Source organism: Capsicum annuum, chromosome 1 (genome assembly GCF_002878395.1).
Source record: "Capsicum annuum cultivar UCD-10X-F1 chromosome 1, UCD10Xv1.1, whole genome shotgun sequence".
Lineage (NCBI taxonomy): Eukaryota > Viridiplantae > Streptophyta > Magnoliopsida > Solanales > Solanaceae > Capsicum > Capsicum annuum.
Genome location: NC_061111.1, coordinates 224180240 through 224198726, shown reverse-complemented (window position 1 = coordinate 224198726; position 18487 = coordinate 224180240). Strand labels below are relative to the sequence as shown.

Sequence of the window (18487 nt, the reverse complement as noted above, 5' to 3'; positions counted from 1 at the left end):
GTTATAAACCCTCAAAGGTTGAAGTTATTAGAAATCTAAAATCATATAATGGAGGTTATAAATTGCTACAAATTTAATTTAAGAAATGCCACAAATTAAAAATTTATTTTGTGGTGGTTGATAGTGGAGGTTCTATAAAACCGCTATAAATTTGCTCGTGGCATGGCTTATTATTGTATTTTCTGAAACCGCCTCAATTCTTTTTTGTGGGAGTTAAAAACTCACACAAATTAACAATAAACCTACACAAAATGAAAATTTTTGGTAGTGTCCACCCTGTAAAAGTTTCATTGAAAAAAACAAAGAACTTTGCAATCTAAAACAAGAAAAAGTTGGAAAAATATAATATAACAAGGCCACATGCAAAATTTGCAATGTACTTACTCATATTACAAGTCTTTGTGATTTTAGACTCACTTTGTAATTTGATATTGCGGTTGAGAAATATCTAAGAATAGTTTAACTCTACAGGTAACTGCTCGGTTGAGAAATATCTAAGAGTAGTTTAACTCTACAGGCAACTGTAGCAGTACAGAAAATTTGATAGATCAATACACTAATAGTTTAAAAAAATTTACACTGTTATTGTAATCATCATCATGTAACAATGAAAAAGTATATTTTAAAGCCTGCATTTGGACATGAAATTCCATATCATGATTTGAATAGGATTTCAAGTAAGTGTTTACACATGCGATTTGAAATCATGATGCATCATTTCATATCCCAAATGCTCCAAAAAGCATGATTCCAATTTTTGAGACCGAAGTATAGCTTTAGTAAAACTTTAGCTAGCTAGAGCCCTAAATCCTGATACAACCCTGAGAGATCCTCACCACACCCCAAAAGCTAAATATCAAGTCCAAGACTATATAAGCCCTATGTCAGCTCCCATTTAACGTTTGTATGATAACAAATCCAAATAATACTCCATATAATTGAGTTACTTTACCTTAAAATCTTATGACACAACACAAACGTTAGTATACCTGCTGAAATAGAGCACTAACATTAGCTTTTCCTAAGCCAAGGATATTGAAGTCCCGATCAATGTTGCAAAGACCATCAACGTAAATGAGAGTGAAACCAGTGTAACATAGGCCTTTAGAACCAACTAGGAAAGCGCGATAAGTATCTACATATAGTGAAAGAAAATGTGGAATCCTTAGCAAATCGGCGGGTTCAACACCCATGATCCATGCTAACAACTCCGTCATCCCTAGATGTTCATCTTTCTTAACATCAAATTTGTCGGATATTTTCCTCATCTTCTCCTCTTTGTTATTGCAATTTCCAGGAGCCACACTTCCCATCTTATTCTTCCATCTTATTGGAAACAAATTCACTAACACCTACAAATAAACAAATTTCTTATTAGAAATGAAATCCTCTTTTAATATAGTTATGTACTAGTCACACAAAATATTATGATGGTGCAGTTCCACAATTATATATCTGAAAGTGTTTGTTCACCGTTCTGATAGATCACAATTGTTGCTTTGATATTTTCGTAATGGCCGCTTGCTAAGTGGTAGTATATTATCGATAGGGTGAAAAGTTACACGCACTCGATGTATATAATAAACTAATGTTTTTTTTTTTATCATAATTAAGCAATTAAATCAAGTAAAATATATATTAATTAATCATGATTAACTAACATAAACTTTAAATTCAAATACATGACATACATGTATTAGCTTAGTGTATACTCTGAGTGCGTGTAAGTTTTAATGATTAAATAGTGTGGGTGTGGAGTTTGGATTTGTTTTTGAGAAGATTTGGCCCTTATTCAACTTCTTGCCTAATTTAGACTAATATGAATGTAAAATAAAATATTATTTTTTATCACTAAGCCATTGAATATTTTATTATTATTTTAAGGGGAAAATTAGACAATATCCATTGACCATTGGTTAAATTTTGGGAAACTTATCCAGAATGACCTAACTTTTAGCTAATGAAGTTGTAACTCACTGTATTTGATATTAAATATAAATACTGTGACTAATTACATGTATAAAAATATATGTTTGTACTTGTTTAGCTGGACAGTCGTTGTATCACTTTAATTGTATCAATAATTTAATTTGTATTTTTACCTCCTCTATTTTGCAAATGTAGCAAATTTATCATTTGTATTCACATATTAACATTTACATGTATCATTTGAATGATTCAATTTGTATCAATAAACACAAATTTATGCTACCGTATAATATAACACATATTGAAATACAATACAGAATACCATGCATATTGATTAGATACATTTAAACCAAAAAATGTAATACATTTAAAAAAGAATACAAATACCTAATTCGTACTGCTTAGATATGGTGAAGCAAAATTACAAATACCTCAACATAGAATATAAAATACGTAACACATATTATACATTAAAACAAAAAATATACCTCAAATAAATGAGTGTTCTGCGTTTAGTACATAATTATTATTTGTGTCCCATATCAGAAAATCTCTGTATATATTATTTATTTTCTTTTGTAAATTATATATAAATCTTTTATGCATCCTTATTTAGGCTAATATCCTATCTTATTTAGGCTAGTATCCTATCTTATTTAGAAGTTGTATTACTTTGTTATTCTTTACCTTATTTAGGAGTCTTTAAGTATTTATGTTCGTCTTTTTTATTCTACTTTCGTTTCTTACTTGTATATATACATAGGAGATTGTACAAAATTATTACTCAATCAGAAAAAGGAAAAGAAATTTTTTCGTAAATTCTTTTGTTTTTCTTTTCCACAATTCATTTAATTCCTTTCAATTCTTACATGGTATCGGAGCAAGGTTGATTCAATCATATTGTCTCTAATTCTCATCTGTGTGTCTCAATTTCAATCATTTTATTTCAATTATTTCATCATGTTTAATACTCAAAATAATCTAATTTGTGCTTACTGTAAGAAATCAGGCCATACAGTGAATAAATGTTATATAATTCATGAATTTTCTGCTAATTTTAAATTTACAAAGCAGAGAAAATTTCAAGAAAAAGTTCAAGTTAACAACAGTTTCGACACTACTGAGGAACAGGTGGGCAGTAGTATTTCAAACGTCAGGTCCTTGACTCAAAAAAATGTGGGACGATTATTGGAGCTTTTTTAGCAATTAAATATTGTAAAATAAGGTGAAAATGCTCCTCAAGTTTCTGCCAACATGAGGGTTGCATGTAAAAACTAAGTTTTTCAATTCTTATGCACACCTAGTAAACGTCGACAATAATTCATGGATATTAGATAGCGAAGCTACTCAACATATTACTCACAATAAATCAATTCTTTTAAATTTTAAGGCCTTGCCTAGAGCACTCATGGTGAATCTTCCTAATTCATACAAAGTAAGGCTAACTCATTCAGGAACAGTCTATGCATTATCAAATCTTGTCTTACACAATGTTTTATATGTACCTTCTTTCAAGTACAATCTCTTATCTGTACAAAAATTATGCAGACAACTCAACAATTATGTGTTATTCACTCCTACTTCTTATTTTATATTTCAGGGCCCTTCTCTGAAGAGCCCATTGAAATTTGGTAGAGAAAAAAGAGGACTCTACATACTCAAATCAAGCCAGTCAGATATTCTTTCAAATGCTCAAATTAATAAAATCTCAAGTCCTAGTTTAGGTCCTAATTTAGTTTCTTATAATAGGATTTTCAATTCTAATTTAGTTTTTTGTTCATGTTTTGCCTTGTTTTTTATTCCAAAATAAAGGAGAAATTATGGCATTACAATTTGGGGAATATGCCTTTGAATAATATGAAAAGTGTTCCTTTTTATTCTATCTATTCTTGTCAAAATTTGGACACCCCATGTGCGATTTGTCCTATGACAAGATAAGCCAAACTACCTTTTTCAACAAGCAACATCTCAACAAAAAGTATTTTTGAGTTCAATACATATTGACACTTGGGGACCATATAAAGGACCAACACATTATGGGTATAAATTCTTTCTTACTATTGTGGATAATTTTAGTATTGGAATATGAACTTTTCTATTAAGCAATAAGTCAAATGCTTTCACAGTACTCAAATCTTTCTTAGCTATGGTCGAAAGATAATTTTAAACCAAGGTCACCATAGTAAGATCTGACAATGCTCTTGAGTTAGAAAGTGGCACAACACACTCAGAATATTTTGTTTCTAAAAGAATTCAACATCAAACCTCATGTGTATCTACTCTACAACAAATAGTGTTATTGAAAGAAAACATAGACATTTGCTAGAAACATTTAGGGCCATTTTGTACCAATCATTTCTACCTATTTGATTTTGGGGTGAATGTCTTTTGGCTGTAACTTATCTAATCAATAGATTTTCTTACAAAATTAATAACAATAAAGAACCCTTTGAAGTCCTTTCCAAGGCCACTCCTAACTATTCTAATCTCAAATGCTTTGGATACCTATATTTTATTTTCACTCTATCCTCTCAAAGGTCTACGTTGGCACCAAGGGCCACTGCATGTTTTTTTTGGGATATCCATATAGAAAGAAAGGTTATGAAGTTTTGATTCTTGATACTAATAAAATCATCATTTCTATAGATAGTGTATATCATGAAAATATCTTTCCTTTTGCTTCTTCTAAATCTAATTATTCCTATTTCCCAGTTCATGCATCAATCCCAACTGTAGATTCAGATTATAATGTTGACACTAATCAAAGTATCTCATCTCCATCATGTATCACTTCTACTTTGCCTCCTGCACCCACCACTATGGACTAGGTACAACCTTCTATTCCTCCTACTGTCATGAACTAGGTATAACCTCAAGTTCCTTCTGTTGTCACGGACCAGGTAGATTCTTCTTTTCCTTCTATAAATAATATTCCTCTTTTAGGAGATCTGTTGGAATGAAAGGGTTGCACCACATTCTGAGGGAACAGGCCCCTTAGAGTCAGTCATAGGTAATTAAACAGTAAAGCATTGGAAAGCTAAAAACTTTGCTGAAAACTAAAGAACAAAAAGATTTAACATGGAAACCTTCTTGCTCAAGAGATAAAAAACCACGGTTGCCCTCACCAACACACAACAGTCCACTATAATTAAAATCTTGATTACAGACACCAATGAACCTAACTCTAGGCTCCACCAGTTTGCAATAACCTATTACAAACCTACCTTGATAACTCTGCCAAGAACTCAACTCAATACTGATTAACTCTAACCAATATTGAAATCAGGTAACTCTACCTAAGAACTCTTAAGAAAGCATTACTCTTATAACATAAGTAATTCAGTTACAGACCATGACTATACTCAAGAACACTCACTCTTTCTGTACATCAAGAACTTAAGCAATATTGCAAAGTTGAGTTTTTGCCTCTCTCACTTCTATATTCTGATCTTGTAAAAACTCACCAATTGAGAAACATTCTTTTTCTTTTATAGTGGAATAATGATTAGGGTAGAAATCTGATTGGGTCAGGTGTCCTAAAAGGTACAAGATCACCTACACAGTTTGTACACTAGACGACAAAACTGTGTAGGCCTTATGACAATTGTATGTTTCCATAAAAATATAGGGACCTGGTCTCTTGTTGTCAGCTAATCTTCATCAAAACAAGATATAACAATTTTCCCCCTTTTTGATGATGATAAACCATAAAACATGACCACAGAACTTTGGAGCATCAAAAACATTCACCTTATTCAATTGGAGTGATTGCCGTTATTGTTAGTGATGTCCCCCTATCATTATACACCATGATTCCCCCTATCAACATGCCAACTTAGGGACCTGGTCCCTTGTTGTTAGTTGACATCAAAACTATATTTCACTATTTTTGTTAGTGATGTCCCCCTATCATTATACACCATGATTCCCCCTATCAACATGCCAACTTAGGGACCTGGTCCCTTGTTGTTAGTTGACATCAAAACTATATTTCAATATTTCCCCTATTAATATACTCACATTCATCAATATTTATTTGAGCATTCTTCCCCCTGTCAATATGCCATCATCATTCATTCAACACATATAACCTATCACCTACTTGGTACCTAGTCCTTAACACTAACACATTACTTAGGTGTACCAAACCACATCATCCAACATACCTGGTCCCTGGTCCCTACCATATGAATTCTGTATTCCCCCTTTTGGCATCATTAAAAAGTGATAATAGTAAATCAAGAGTAATGTAAGCATAAGGTAGTTAACTTATGGCCATTGGGGCAACATTAACATGAAGAACAACTTTAAAATAAAGAATAGATAGATAAAAAACATAAGTAAAGGATTCATTGATTATTGAGAGAGATTTGTACCATCACATCACACTAAAATAAACATAAAATTTTGATTCATCAGAAGCTACACTAGGAATAAGGACTAGAAACTGACACATAGAGATGACAAAGTGGCATAGTGTAATGCCCCGTATTTCCCTAGCTCAGTTTATATCTTAGTACTCGAGTATCTCTATAGAAATTTTCTAAAATACTCAGAATTTTGAGGTTTAAGTCTTACCATTTCATAGGAAATTCAGTCAGCTTTCCAACGATATAAAATTTGCCCAAATCCGATAACAGGGTGGGAAGTTAGAGCAATTTTAGTAAAATAGTATGCCATCTAGTGCAGCACCGCATCGCGGAGTCAGTTCAAATGAAATTCGTCAGTTTCCAGTAAAGCTTTGCAATAATGGTGCATCGCACTAATGTTTCATCTCACAATTATTATTTTTCAGTGAGGGACCGCGATCCCACCGCGTCGCGCCAAGAGCCATTTTCCTAATTGTCAAAATCCAGTGAGACTCTGTGATGGTGCCGCATCGTGCCAAGGGTCAGTTTCAAATTCATCATTTTTTGAACAGCGCCAGCCATATTCCAGTGGCTCACCACGATGCCAACACGTCGCGGAGAAGCCCAAAATTTGGTTATTCAGTGACTAATTTTAATAACTTTTCAGGGGTAAATTGGTCTTTTTGCATGGCCTTAATAAGTCTAAACACGAGATTAATGCCCCAAATATCCTATTATATCATTATTTACTCACTTTCTCTCAAGATTAAATCATTCTCTCTAAAAAGGGCAAAACCCTATTTTTCAAGAATCAAGAAAAATCTCAAGAATTCCTCCAAGAACCTTTAAGAATTAATCTTCTCAGGTATGTTAGGTGTTCATCCTGGGTTTCCTTTCACCCATGGAGTCCAAGAAACCTATTTAAACATATAAGTTTATACATTTATGATTTCCATGCTTGAAATTGATTGTATTCATGATTCATGATATTAATTGGGTTTCAATCCATGAATTAATTGCAAGTTTCATAATATTGAATAGCATGTGTGATGAATATGTGACTATCTTGATAAACCCTTGAATTTCACAAGTTAGTATTGTATCCATGATGTTCAAGTGTTGACTAATTTTATGTGAAATAATTATGATCCCCAAGAGTTTGATAAAATGCCTATGTAAATTGAATAGGGAAATCATGACATGTTATTATGTGTTCCCATTCATGTACAAGTTCATGTATCTCAAGTGTTTGACAAAATACCTAGGTGAATGTGTTGTTAATAAGTATCTATTGTTGTGCTCTCAAGATCATGCCATGCTTTACTCTACATGCTATCGTCTTGGGGGTAGTCTATTTCCAAAAAATCTAGTTGTTTACCTAGAGCTACAATAGTTACAAAATAGTCTCAATAATGTCACGATTAGTAGTACTCAGTCAGTTACAGAACTCAGTGAAACTCAGTATTAGTCTAATTCAACTCAGTATAATAAGCAGTATCATTCCATTGGGGGTAGGATTCAACACCGAGTAAACCCAAGGATGGGGGCTCACCTGCCAGTAGAGGATGTGACCCTTAGTAGTAGTCCTTGCATTCCAGAACAACGTAGCCAACATAAGTGGAGATATCAACCTGTCAGTTGAGGTTTGATAAGGTGTTTTACCTGCCAGTTGAGGGTACCACCATTCTCATTAGGGCACCTGCCAGACAAGAGTGACTCTTCAGTTTGTCCTTACCCGTGGCACGATACTGACACTCTTTTAGCTGGGGTTATAGGTTAAACCCCAATTAGTTCAGAGAGGGGCATGTCGGTTAGATGATTACCTCCCACAGTTTCAGTTTTAGTCTTAGTACAGAACTCAGTTCAGTTTTACAAAATTAAGACTTTTAGGCATAGTCAATCAGTTATCAGTAATTCAGTTATTAGTAATTTTAGATATCAGTTACTCAGTTATCAGAAATCAGTACTCAGCTTTAATAAAAGCTCAGATACAGTATGTATGTATATGCACAGTATTTTATACTTAGTATTTTACAGTAATTTTAGTAATCCATGTACTCTTACTCAGTTATTTTATATCATTTAGTCAGTTATTGTTCATGTATATGAACCCTTGCATTCAGCCTTACCTCATCTAGCATACCAGTATATTCCACGTACTGACGCATACTCTTTCTTTGCACTATGATTTCTCATATCATAGGTTTGAATGCTCAGGTTCCTGACCGCGCTTAGGCAGATTTAGTTACCAGCAGCCGATTCAGTAGTGAGTCTGCATCTATCGATGATATGCTTTTATTTTAGTATTTCAGTAGGTTCAGTATTTTAGTAGTCAAAGTTTGTTGGGGGCTTGTCCCATCGAATCCACATCTAGACAGTTTAGTTAGAGGCTTTTCAGACTAGGCTAGTTCAGACAGTACTCAGTTTTTCAAATATTATTTTCAATTACTATATTTATCAGTATTCGGATTATGAACGTTATGGCATTCCAGCCTATTTTTTCATTATTTCAGTATTATTATTCAGTACTCATAGCAAGTACCAGTCATGGGTTAGCCTGTGGTCCTTTGGGGTCATAAGCACCGTGTGGCATTCGAGGTGTAGACTCAGGGCATTACACATAGGGATGACAGAAATTTAGTCGGAGAGGAGGGGATATTAGGGGAGAAAGATTTCAACAACAACTCCGTTCTCGAACTCTCTGTAGTATGAGCATTTAGCAATTGTTTAGTGAGGTCTTTAACTTCTACATTTAGATCTTGAACCTCCTGAGTGAGTTCTGCAACTTTGACTTGGAGTTTTGCATTTTTTGCTGCAAGTTCCTTTGTGGCACCAAGTCCCTCTGAGTACAACTTATGATTCTGCATCTTTAAGTGCACTATCTCAGGATCCTTTGCAGCTAATTGGATCCTCATCTCCTCCATCTTCTTACTTAAATTCCCTTGAGCAGCCAAAAGTTCTAAACTTTTGTTTGACTATTCCAGGAGTCCTCTTTGTTTCCAATCACTCCAAATTAATTAAACACCCTGTTTAAGAAGTACCCATATGGCATCCCATGTTTGCCTTCCTTCTCTATGATTACTTTATTCATGTGATCTATCATTAGAGCAGACAGACTTATCAGCTCAAATTTACTCAAACACTTAATCAAGAACAAATCAAAGCAAAGGCAATGGCTTTTTTCTCTGATCTAGGCAAAATAATCTTATTCACAAATTCAAATACTAATTGGAACTCACTTGTGAGAAATTTCTTTCTCACTCTAGCTATTGATGCTCCTCCTACTTTATAAGAATTCATCATGAACTCAGTTGAATCATGTTGCTTTAGAACAACCTCACCTCAATTATAGGCGCATCTATGATGTTCCCTGCTGACTTTTCATCCAGTTTGATTTGTTTTCCTTGCACTTTGATAGTTAAGCTTAACCCATCATCTGAGAACTCCATTGTATAATAAAATTCCCTCACTTCTGCTTCAAAAACTATGGGAGCTGGTTCCTCCAAGAGGTGTAACCATACCTGTTATTTCACATATTCCACTAACTAATATGCCTGGTTTCTTATGAATCCTGGGACTAAACACTCTCCCAAACAATACTTTCTGTGATTTTAAAATCTCATTCCTTTTCTCTCCTGACTCAACCTTCTTTTCTTCCTATTTTATTCTTCTTTTGAAATCACTACTTGGCCCCTCTTTTTTAATAACTTTTCTTTACTTGGGACTAGTTCCCTCTGAGACTTTTTTTTTCACAGTAATATGTTTCTTTTTCATTCCTACGAGGCTATCAGACTTTGAAAGGGAGTACCTGGTCCTTCCAGAGAAATGAATTTGTTATATTTTTTCTCTATTGTCGCAGAATCATCAGGATAATGTTCTTATCCTCTATAATTTCTACAACTTCAACATTCTCTTCATCTATTACAACAACTTTTTTTAGCTTTCTTATCTTAGTGGTAGAACACTTGCTAGCCTTCATAGCATCAACTAATAACTTTTTTTCAGATCCCCTAGTTGAATAGAAATGTAATACCCTGAGAATCCCAACCGATAGTAGAACCATGCTTCAAGCTCATGAGAAATAAATTATAGTGATTTGATAGTTTTATGATCAAGTTATATGTATATTAAGTCCTCAAATACATTCTAGCTAATAGATGAATCAAAACATCCCTTACAGATTGAATTCTTGAGAAGGACATTGTCATAGTCAACTTCAAATAATCATATCCCCCATTATAAAATTAATTTTTGAGCTTATCACACACCAATAGATAGATAATTGAATCGTCTTTCCAACTATACCAATTTCTCCAAAATTCGGCATCGGAGTAAAATGTTATGACCATTTTACTGAGAGCTGTCTGAGCTGTCCAGGAGCGACGGGCAAGCTGATAGACCATCAATCAGTGATGGACCATCTCTTTGGCCATTATAAATAAAGCATTAAGGCTATTTTGTGGCCCAAAAATAATGGTTGGAGTGATGGTTAGTCACCAGAGTGACGGTCTGTCACTCAGACCGTCAGCTTTGTCTGAAACAACACTGAAACGCTATTTTAAAAAGATTTTTGGGTCTTTTTCCACCCTATTTAACACTCCATCTTGTCAAATCAAAGCATATAACTCCCCATTCATACATAACATCAAAATTAGGATTTTTTTCAAGATCAAAACCCAAGAACAGGATTCAAAATCTTCTCCAAGAAAACTCAAGAATCAAAGCGTCATCATTCAAGAACCTTAAAAAAAAGTTAACCTCCTTCAAGATTCACGCTTTTGAGGTATGCATAGTTTTCATTCATGGACTCCTTTCTTCCATGAATACCAATAATCTCTTTTTTAAGTTCAATTTTATGGATTTCTTTTTGAATCTCATGTTGGGTTTATTTTTTTTTATGTTGAGAATGATCAATTGAATTCAAATCCATGTTGGGTGGTTAATGTTATGTGGAATTGATTTGTACAGATGTATATTCATGTGAACCTATGATTAAACGCTAGGATGATGAAATTAAAGTTGAATTATGATGTTTAATTAGTGTATAATGATGTTTATATGTACCATGCCTACCATGTGTTTGATTAAATGCCTATATGAAGGAAAAGTGCCCAACTAGTATGATATCATGAAATCCCCAATTATATACAAGTTTATGCATATCATATGTTTGATGAAGTGCTTCAGTATATGAATTATGGATTGTGATGTTAGTCATGTGTTCAAGTAAGTCATGCTATGTCAGTTTCTTTCCATCGAGTCCTGGGGGTACTTGTACTCAAAATATTAGTTGTGTGCCCTGAGTCATGTCATAGTTTCACGATACTCTCAGTCAAGCTATGATCCATAGAACTCAGTCATCCATGTGACTCAGGAAAATCCAGAAATCTCAGTAATCTCAGTGATCTCAGTACTCAGTAATCTCAGTAACCTCAGTATTCCCAGTCAATCTCAGTAACTACAGTACTCTCAGTCAGTCCTCAGAACTCAGTACATTCTGCTAGTTAACAGAACTCAGTAAATTCAGTTGAGCTTTTCTAGACAATACCACTAGAATTAGTTTAGTTCAGTTAATCAGTTCAACTTAGTTAATTAGTTCAGAGTCTTTCAGATGTGAGTAAAATTCAGCACTGAGCGAGCTTAGGGATGGGGACTCACCCTCTAGATAGGACTGAGATCCCTAGAAGTAATCCCTAAGTTCCAGAATAATATAGCCAGCATAGATACAAGATATCACGCATTAGATAGGACTGACATACTCAGGGACACCCGTTACTATATTTAAATGTATAGGACTGATCCCAGGGGTCACCCGCTAGATTAGGACTGACTCCATAGTAGTTGTCATTACTAGTGGTGCAGTTCTGACACCCTTCCAACTAGGGTTATAGGTTGGACCTCAGTTAGCATAGTATGGGGCATGTCGGTTAGATGAATACATCCCACAGTTTTAGTTACTAAATTAGGACTGTCAGATACAATCAATTTAACTTAGTAGTATAGATTTAGGACTATCAGATACAGTAAATCCTTATCATTATAAATAGACTCTGGGAGCACCCACTAGACATGGCTGATCTCAACTATGGTCAGTTAGTATCATATCATCAGATTTAGAGATCACCCACTAGATAGGACTGATTTCAGATTTAGTTACTTAGATATAGTACTAAACTCAGTTAGTTCTATCAGATTTAGGACTGTCAGATATAGTCACTCATGTTATTAGTTATGTCAGTTATCAGAACTCATTTTATCAGTATTTAGCTTTAGGACTATCAGATATAGCCAACCAGACCAGTTTTTCATAATCAAAACTGTTAGACATAGTTATTCATGTATCAGTAACATAGTATCAGTCCCTCAGTATTCAGTAATATAGTATCAATCTTTCTTACTCATTAGTGACTTAGATGTCAATATCAATAAACTCAGTAGTCAAAACTCAGTATTCAGTCCTATCATGATCTCAGTTACAATTACGTAGTCATGCATGAATTCTTATGTTCATGTTAGTCAGTCAGGTAGTATTGTTCATGCATATGAACCATTTGCATTCAACCTACCTCACTTGTGTACCAGTACATTCAAAGTACTGATGTATTTGCGCTATGGTGTCTTATACCATAGGTTTAGAAGCACGAGCTCCAGAGCATCAGTAGCATCCAGGTTTAGTAGTCAGAGTCAGCTGTGAGTCCTTATCCTTCAAGGACATAATGATTATATTACTATTTAAGTTTTCAGTTTATTTTAGTAGTCGGAGTTAGTTGGGGACATATTCCCCTAACTACTTTTTCAGACAGTTTAGAGGCTTTTAGACTAGAGCATGTCAAATAGTTATTTTAGTTATTTTGGTATTGATATACCATATTTTCAGTTATGTACTATATTGAACCTTATGGCCTTTCAGTTTATGTTTCTGCATTATACAATCTTTTATGCAGTATACAGGTACAGATATCAGTCTTGGGTTAGCTTATGGTCCTTCGGGGTCATGAACACCGGTAATATTTTGGGTACCAGATTCGGGGCGTTACAAGGATCTAGCAACTTTTACACCAGAATCAATCACTTTCTCTTAGATTTTACCGCCTCTTTGTTTTTTCACAGGCCATCTCAAAGGTGGATCATCCTCATTCTTCTTATTTGGAGGTATCACAACTTTTCCATCCTTGTCATATTATCCTCTCACCTATTGTTTGTTCTTCTACACTAACAGAGCTTTCCTTGATTATATGCAAGCAAAAGTAAATTTTTAGCTACCTAGTTTTCACTGTAGGAAAGATCAGACCTCTTCACTGGTTTTCCTTATTAAATAGTTGGGCAATGATGGGATTTAACTTAAAAGATATAGGGGAACTAGGTACTTGAGGGATTTCTTAGAGTTTTGTATTTTCTGGTTCTTTAAAAGAAATGGGGATTTGAGAGTCTTAAGATAATTTAGGTTCTTCTTAGGAAGGAGAGACTTTATATTGAGGGATTTATAGTTTGATTAGTGAGCCAAAACCAAGATTTGATCCTCTACCATGGATGACTCAATAGAAATTACAATGGTTGAAAAAGTTTTGATGGGGACAGACTCATTTAGGGGTTTTGTGATTTCTGAAGATGATTCAGTGTGTAGAGTTGACATAGGTTCTTGTTGAGGACTTACAGATACGTCTTCTATTATTTTAGAGTTTAGAGGATTAGAATGATTGATTTGATATTATTCTAATAGATTTTTAGGGTTCAAGGTCTTTAACTGGAGTTGAGGAAGTGGGAGTATCTTACATTTTGAGAATTTTGTGAAAGAACGAAAAAAGACCAGTTTAGTTTAAAGTTAAAGGACGATTGGAAAAGATGATTTGAGTTATTTTTTGAAGAGAATAAAAAATATCAATTTGGTTTAGTAATTTATGTGAAGTGACCGTTGTCATTAAAAATGTGCCTTTTTGAAATGACGTTTCTGACTTAATAGGAGCGACTCTTTACATTGCTATTGACAACTTTTGCTCAGATGAGAAAGGACGTGTGGCCTTTTAGATAGAATATTATGATTATTAAAGCATGTTTTTTTGGTACTAACCTTGAGAGATGGGACTAGGTCCCTCTCTTTATTGAGAGAATACTTAATTTTGTGCAGTCACATCTGTCCTCTTCTAAAGCTGTTCCTATGGGTGTATACCTACAAAGGTATAGTACTGAGTTAGACCAATCTGTACCTACTTTATCAACGATACCTTTCTCTTGATCATATCCAATTTTAGGAAGAAAAACTGATTACTTTAGCAGTTCAATTTAATTTGATCAATTTCAGCTTTAATTTGTTAGTTTTTAGTACACCACTTTATTCTGAAAAAAAGTTTTGAAAATGGGTCTGGGGACCAGGTCCCAGACATAACATCTTTTAAATTACTCATATTTCTTTTGCATTGTATTGAACCACTTGGCATCTTTCTAAACCATTTTCATAATTTTGAGCTTGCTTTAGGACACGAATGTTGAGAATGCCATGAAATTTCTTACTTGAGCTCTTATTTGCCTCAAGTATCCAAAGGTGAAGTTAGAATGTCAAGGGGATGATAAGATTTGTGCCTCCAGTTTAACCTTCTGAGATGAGTTTTATAGGGACCAGGTCCCTGAAGAAGTTGATAGGATCCTTTTCGATATTCTTTTAACTAGAATTGGGGTTTGTAACTGAGATCTTGGATCACCATCACTTTTATCATTCTCGTCTGCATCCATTAGTCCTTGACCATTATATTCATCAATATCAACCCCTTGAATAGAAAATAGTTCTTCAATGTTAGAATCTTTCTTATCACGTGGATTTACCAACTTTCCAGACTCATTAAGGATCACATTCACACTTGCTTCAACACATAGAGTTCCTTTTGTAGAAAACTTTGTATGATTGTCTTGATAATATATAGTCCAAAAGGACAACTTCATTTGAGTTTTTTGGGCAAAAAGAATGATCATAACCTCATAGACTTCATCCTTAGTTCTCGTAAATATTTTCCAGGTGAACTTGGAGAGGTCATCCTCAATGACAAACACATACTTCTTTTCTCTTCTAGTTTAGACTTGTTGTTTGGAAATTTCATCTTGGGCATCCCAAGGACCAGGTCCTTTGGAATCAATTGTTTTATCAAAGAGGAACTGACATATCCTAGCATATTTTTGATCTTCTGGACTTTGAGAAAAACTCTTCCAGACTTCAAGCTTGACAGAGTAATTCCATCAAATGAGAGTTTAACCTTATTGCCTTTTCAAAATGAGACACCTCTACCTTGAAATATCTTAAGAGAGAAAGAGAGAGAATACAGTCAGACCTTCCAGTTATATGATTTAAATATTTACTTATCAAAGAACCAGTTCTGACTACAATCACTTTGTCCTACTTGCAAACAAAATTATTTTGTTAGATTTAGGAACCTATTTGAGTTTGAGTTCCTAGTAGGAAGAAAGGGGTGTGATCAAATCTTTCTTTGCCCATCTAGGTAATGAGAGCTTCTTCATATTCTTCAAAGGATTAGAACCCTTAGGATAGGTATACCCTTGCTGGATATATCTAACACTGCTCATTCTAGCTCTAATCCAACATTGACAGTTTTTCTTTATATGATCGTCTCTCTCACAATAAATTCATAGAGGTTTGTGAACTTTGTTTCTAACATCTTCAACAACCTTAACTTGTGACCCAAGTGATTGAGATTTGTACTGATACCCAAGGCTCTTACCATTACTTTCACCTTGACTAGTTAAATTAGAAAGGATCTGTGAGGATGTGGTCCATTATAGAGATTTATTAAGTTCTCCCTTCAGATGGAACAGGTCCCTTTCTAACTCCTCATTCTTATGGAGTGTAGTCATGAGATACTTTTGAGAATCCTTCAATTTTTCTTCAAGATTAATCTAAAATTTTGATGCTTCATTCTTCCCTTTACTATTAGAAGCATCTACTTTCTCCAGTTGACCCACCAAACTCAAATTTTCAGATTTTAACTCAGTAACCTATTCCTCAATTTCAAATATCTAGTGATTTAAAGTAATGAATTCAATCTCTTGATTCTCTACCTTCTCTTCTAGAGAATTTTTCTCAGCAGTCAGTTCACACATAGAATCAGTTCAAATTCAAAAAAGTCTGTTAGTGGATTTTATATATCACTTGGGGGTTCTCCAATCACTTGGAAGTCAAAGAAGCAAACCTTTGTTTCTCTTAGCTCTGTAGAGGCTGAGTATCATTCTATGAGGCATGTCATTGCCGAGCTAACATGGTTGGTTTGTCTCTTTCATAATCTTTTCATTCTAATATTATTATTTGTTCTTCTCCATTTAGATAGTCAGACAACAATACATATTTCTAAGAACCCTGTATTTCACGAGAGAACAAAATATGTTGAGATTGATTGTCATTTAGTTTGATAAAAGTTTTTGGATGGACTTATTTTACTTTCATTTGTTCCATCTTCCTCTCAATTAGCTGATCTATTCACAAAATCACTCACCAGTCCTCTTTATCATAGTATTTTGGGCAAGTTCAATGTCCGTTCGTCCCCTCCAACTTGAAGAGGGGCTATTGTTAAGATAGTACTATAATTCATTCATTGGATGGGGTGGTTCACCTGTTTAATCTGATTACTAAATTCTATTCATCTACTGCAGTGAATGACTTGTGCCAGCCTCAATATTATCAACCTCAACATATTAATTTCATTCCGTATTCAGAAAATCTCTGTACATATTATTTCTTTCCTTTTGTAAATCCTAGATAAATATTTTGTGTATCCTTATTTAGGCTAGTATCATACCTTATTTACGAGTTGTATTTCTTTATTATTCTTTACCTTATTTAGAAGTCCTTAGGTGTTTAAATTTGGTTTCTTTTGATATAACTTTCATTTCTTACTTGTATATATACATAAGACACTGTACAAAATTATTACTCAATCAAGAAAAGGAGAAGCAATTTTTTCACAAATTCTTTTGTCTTTCTTTTTTGCAATTCATTTAGTTCCTTTCAATTCGTATAGAAACTATATGTGTTTCAGTAATATATATAACTGTATAAATTATTTATGTTACCTGCAGCTATACCTAACACATAATTATGTTGCAACTATTCTTTTTGTTTTACCATACTACAGTCTCTGTTATAGAATATGATTAAGATAGAACTCTCTAATATTTGGTTATCATATTAAATAAAAGTTATGGCTAGAGTATAAGTATTTGGAGAGGGATTCAGGGAGAGGGAGGCGAGAGAGATCGAGAGAGAGGGAGGAGAACGGTGAGTGGGGGATATGAGAAGAGAGGCTATGTATTGTAATTTATTAGAGAAAGTGGCTATAAAATGTAACTAATTGAAATTTAGCTTATTTAGGGGGCTTATATTTTTCAAGCTGTAGGTTTCTCTTAATTTTTTTACGTAAAATATTGCTTGTTTGGCCTACGTTTTTGCTGACGAAGTGTACTTTTCTTCCTCTTCTTCTTCTTCTTCTTCTTCTTCTTCAGCTTCTTCTCTTCTCACTTTGTCCCACTGGCTTGGAAATCACGTGATTTGTCTTGTGCAAATTTGGAGAACTTCATCAGGATTCCATATAATAAGTGTTGGGTAATTTTGGGCATAATAAATATTGGTGATAAGACTTTCTTTTCGGGTGATTTTGGGTGTAATAAGTGTTAAATTTTATTTATTTTTTTAGAAAATTCACTTGAAAATGACTAAATCTAGAATTTGAGCAAAGATTGTTCTTAAATATGATGTTGAAACATCAAACATCTTGCTATCTACCTCCATGTTGTAGGGTTTCAGCAACACAATAATAATGATTTTGACTCCTTTGTTGCTCCTACAAAGAGTTTTCAAAAAATTATTTTACGTTCTTCTCGCAAATAAAAGAGATTGAAAATGTGGTTAAATTATCAAATTGAGGATAAAAAATATGATCGACTTGAGAAAGCTAAAAAGAGGCTGGAACATATTGATGATGATGATAATGCCAATCGTCCTATCAAATGGACAAAGAAAAAGAGCAAGGTCCGCGATGATATTGTATGCAGATGTTTTATCACAAGAACAAAGGCTATCAAATGAATTCAGATTCAATCAAAGAGAATCTCAGTTGAAGGTATCTATAACACCTCAGATTTTTAGCCTATGAATATTTATCACATAGTCCAAGAAACTAAATTTGAAACTTAAAGTCCCAGATATCCACGGA

At 33.9% G+C, this 18487-nt stretch overlaps 1 pseudogene; it reads right to left on the bottom strand.

Annotated features, from left to right (window-relative positions):
- The window catches only part of LOC107861272, a 61567-nt pseudogene extending 52365 nt beyond the window's left edge, over window positions 1–9202 (bottom strand).
- Window positions 9203–18487: the final 9285 nt, after the last annotated feature.